The 4,860-nt window shown below is 40.4% G+C and overlaps 1 pseudogene; it reads left to right on the forward strand.

Moving 5' to 3' along the window:
- Nucleotides 1–3,880: 3,880 nt before the first annotated feature.
- LOC102846103 lies at nucleotides 3,881–4,368 on the forward strand (annotated as a pseudogene).
- Nucleotides 4,369–4,860: the final 492 nt, after the last annotated feature.

The following is a 4,860-nucleotide window of genomic DNA, read 5'->3' on the forward strand; positions in this document are numbered from 1 at the left end:
TCTATCTATCTATCTATCTATCTATCTCTCCCATTACTGTTTCTTGTACCTGTTGTTGTACACTCTTGAATCAGAACTGACCCATAGCTGACCACCCAGGATTTTCAGAGACTCTCCATCTTTCTCCCATGGAACAATTTGAACTGTGAGTGCGACAAAACCTCTCAGGGACAAGTATTCTCAAAGTATTCTTGCCCTTCCTCTCATGCTTCCTTCATTTAAGTGAGTAAACTAATCTCCATTAAAACAAATTCAGTTAGCCTCCTTACTGAGACTGATGTTGTCTTAAATACTCTGAGAATATTTAACTACTTCTGTTGTTGTCCTCAAGTCAGAACCAACCTATAACTGATCCTCTAGTGGGTTTTCAAAAATAGTAAATCTTATGCGAGGAGTGGTTCATCTTTCTTCTAAAGAGCAGCTTGTGGAGTCAAAGCATATTCTTTTGAGTTGGCAGTAACTCCTTAGCACTAAGCCACTAGAGCTCCCTAAATACTCTTAGTTGTTGTTGTTATGTGTCATCAAGTCAGCTATGACTCATAGTGACACTATACACAATAGCTCTGAACTCTGCCCTATCCTGAGCTAATCTCCTTGTCTCTGACACACCTGCCCGCAATACCACAGTCACTGAATCAGTCCTTCTCATCTGGGGTCTTCCTATCCTCTGCTATACCTCAACCATTCCAAACATGGTACCCTTCTCTAAAGACTGGTCTCTCCTGGCTTCATGCCCAAAGTATGTGAGATGGAGCCTCAAAATTCCTGCCTCTAAGGAACACCTTGGTTTCGTCCTCTCCAGGCCAAACCTGTTAGTTCTCTTGGTGGTCCATGGTATGTTCAATATTCTTCTCCAGCACCACAACTCATAGCATCAATTCTTCTGTCATCCTTGGTCATTGTACAGCTCTCTGATGCGTAGCAAGTAATTATGAAGACCATATCTGGATCAGGTGCACCTTAGTCTCTAGTCTGACATCATTGCTATTGAGAGTCCCTGACAGCAGATTTTCCAAACTCACTTTCCTCAGGTCATGGCGATTCTCCTTCCAGTTTCCCTCTATTCATGAATCTGCCTCCTCTTCTCCTGAGAAAAGGTTGATAATCGGAACTCCTTGCCTTTGAGTTAGCAGCCCATGTAACTATGGCATCAGGACTGCTTTATGTTTTGAAAAGGAACTCAAAATATGGTAAAGCAACCAGGAGCCAAAGGATTGATTTCTGATTGGTGAATTCCAGGTTCTCAAAGTATGCTTGTGTATTAGTCAGAAGATCTCTCCCATATCCCTCAGTGCTAATGCTGATGGAGATTTCGCAGGATGTCTACTGCCCTGGATGGATGATATCAAAAGGCTGGAAGAGGAATGACAAAGGCTAGGAGATGAGATCACTGCCAGCGGGCATGTCCTCTGACAACCTCTTCTGACCAAACTTCAGCTGATCATTCATAGACTTGTTTTTAGAAATTTAAATGGAAAAGAGAAAAGGAAAAAAAAATCACTTTTTCAAGTGCATCACTTGCTAGTGAAAGAGAGTTGACAGAGTGTGATTACCTGCAACCAAACTCAAAGTCACAGAACGCCAAGCTTCCTTCCCAGAAGAGGGCAAGGGCAAGCGTGTTCTCTCTCTTTCTCTTTCTCTCTTTCCCCACACACACATAGGTTTTTCCTGATCACAGGATAGGAAACAGCAGAAGACATCATCCCCAGGGAGGCAGAGTCCTTTCAGAGCATCGTTCGTCATGGAAGAACTGTGCTCTGGAGTGCACCTAGCTTAAGAACGGAGGTAAGGGAAATGTGAACTGCCTTTTGAAGCCAGGGAGAGCTGAATTTGAAACTCGACTTACTATTAAGATCACCCTGAGCAGTCATTTATCTGTGTTTGTTTTGTTTTTGTAAATATGAAATATGCCATGAATTTGCATGTCATCCTTGGTCAAGGACCATGTTGATCTTTTCTGTATCATTCTAATTTTAGTATATGTATGTGCTGCTGAACCAAGCACTCATTTAACTTGAATCTAAAATGAGAGAGAGGACATTTATCCTAAATACTTGTTGTTGTTGTTATGTGCTGTTGAGTAGTCTGCAACTCATAGCTACCCTTTGTACAACAGCCCTAAACCTTTCTCTATCCTGTGCCATTCTCACTGTCTGGCACATTTCCCCCCATTATTCCAGTCACTGAATCAATCCATCTCATCAAAGATCTTCCTCTCCTGTGCTTTCCCTCCACCCTCCCAAGCATGATATCCTTCTCCAAGGACTTGTCTCTCTTTGCAACATATCCAAAATATGTCAGGAAAAGCTTCAGAATCCTTGCTTCCAAGGAGCAGCCTGGTTTCACCCTTTCTCGGACAAACCTGTTTGTTTTCCTAGTAATCCATGGTATATTTAATATTCTTCTCCAGTACCACAGCTCAAAAGCATCAATTCTCCTTCTATCATTCCTAGTCATTGTCCAGTTTTCTGATGCATAGCAAGTAATTGCAAGATCATGGCCTGGACCAGGCACACCTTAATCTCCAGACTGACATCATTGATCTTCAGTGCTTTGGTGAGGTCTCTGACAGCAGATTTTCCCAATGAAATAGGAAGATTAAATGTAAAACAGTTTGCAAAATGCAAGGCATACAGTAGTTGCTTAACCGATGGAAAGTGAAAGACACTTATTTACTAAGCATTTATTCTGAAAGAAGGGAGCATTCAAAATAAACAAAAAAGCCCCATGGCCTGGGCACCAACTTATGAGATACTTGTTACTGGACAAGAGGCTCCTGCAGTGTCAGAGGCCACCTTGTAGTTGCCAGGTATGGGATGAGGTGGTCTGTTTGTGTTCATGTACGTCCAGGAAGAGGGCATGCGTGGATCAGCCAGTTTGCTAGGGAGACTCTGGGAGGGCAGAGTAGTAGCTCTTTACCAATCCAAAGAGAGGTGTTGTATTTAGGTATTTTCACAGCATGTAGAGCCAAGTGGAATATGAATGAAGGTCCAGAACTGGTTCCCTAGTTCCACACTCATTGTATTTGATAATGATGCCCATGTCTGATTTGCAGGGAGATCAAGTCAGGTCCAGGAAAATGAAATTGCTATTCAGGAAGCTCCCAATCTAATAGAGCTCTTATCTAGGAAAAGGGGAAAAAAATTATACCAGGATTATCTTATCCCTACAGATGAATAAGCAAAGAGTAAAAGTGTATGGAAATCCAAAGTCTCCGTACATTTTCATTGAAATTAATAATAAATTTAAAAAATGTAAAAAAAAAATTTAAAAATGCTCTTGTAATAAAATTGATGAATGAGACCTTCTAAAGATTAAAAAAAATGGTTATCATCTATAATGGACTTGGCATGACACAGGATATAATGACATTTTTAATATGCATACTTTTTGTCTTAAAAAAATGTTAAGAAAATAGGGCGGGGCTTGCTCCCTGGTGGGAGTGGAGTGGAGCAGAGCGGCTGGTCATTGTTGCCAACTCTTTCGTTCTCCCCTCAGTCCAGTTAGGGAGTTGATTACGTCATCGTTCTCTTATTTCTTTCTAGGAAAGCCTGGCTGACATGAGCGATGTAGAGGAGAACAACTTTGAGGGCAGAGATTCTCTTTTTCTCAGTCAAAAATCTCCAAGGGGAACTCCTGCTTGAGTAAAATCAGAGAGCAGGTCAGGATCTTGAAGTCCATCAAGGGTTTCCAAACACTCAGAATCCCATTCTCGGTCAAGATCAAAATCCAACTCGAAGTCTAGGAGACATTCTCATAGACGTTACACTCGATCCAGATGCTACTTTCACTCTCACAGGAGACGGTCTCCAAGTAGATCTTATACACCAGAATATTAACGTAGGAGCATCCGGAGTCACTCTTTGATGTCTAACCAGAGATGACATATACAGGCAGCAGAGCAAATCCAGATCCCAACACTTGTCTTGGAGTGTTTGACCTCAGTTTGTACACAACAGAGATCTTCGTGGGGTGTTTTCTTGATACGGACCATTGAGTGGTGTCAATGTGGTATAAACCTTTCAGCATACTGAAAGGTCCTGAGATTTGCCTTTGTTTATTTTGAAACAATAGATGACTCAAGAGAGGCTATGGAAAAGACAAATTGCAATGGAACTAGATGGTAGAAGAATTTGTGTTGAGAGAGCATACACACCTACACCAGGAATCTACGTGGGCAGGCCAACTCCTGGTGGTGGAGGTGGTGACGGCAGACGGCGAGATTCCTGCTATGATAGAGGATATGATCGTGGGTATGACAGATATGAAGATTATGATTACCAGTACAGAAGAAGATCACCTTCTCCTTATAATAGCCGATACAGATCACAATCAAGATCACGTTCTTACAGCCCAAGACGCTATTGATAAAGTGAATGTATGCTATTGAAAACATGTTTAGTTTTGGCTATTGTTTTTTTTTTTTTCTTGACCTTTATTGTCCCTTTGTCTAGTTCTCTTTTTCTCACTTTCTTTTCTTTTTTGAAATCCTGGTCTCCCCAAGCTTCTGTTCTTACCTACTTCTCTAAGAAAAACACTTTAAAACATCTTTGATTTATTTAGCATCTGCACTTTGTTGATTGTATTGCTGCTTTCCACAATTCATTCTCTTCAAGATGTAATTGTTACAAAGTCATTAAACATCTAAGAAACCCCAATGTTATGTTTGATAAATTATTATTTTTAATTTTACAGAAAATTAATTTTCAGCTTATCAGATGAAGAAAGAAATAGAAGTTTTTAGAGCTTCTTCTGTGTTAGGCATTGTCAAGAAACTTGTATTTTTTTTCTATAATTATATTTTATTAATTTTCATAAACATTTACAGAGATTTGGGGTTTCCATTCATTCATTGTTGCA

This window comes from Elephantulus edwardii, unplaced genomic scaffold, assembly GCF_000299155.1.
Source record: "Elephantulus edwardii isolate Elephantulus edwardi_28Jun2011 unplaced genomic scaffold, EleEdw1.0 scaffold00059, whole genome shotgun sequence".
In the NCBI taxonomy this organism is placed as follows: Eukaryota; Metazoa; Chordata; class Mammalia; order Macroscelidea; family Macroscelididae; genus Elephantulus; species Elephantulus edwardii.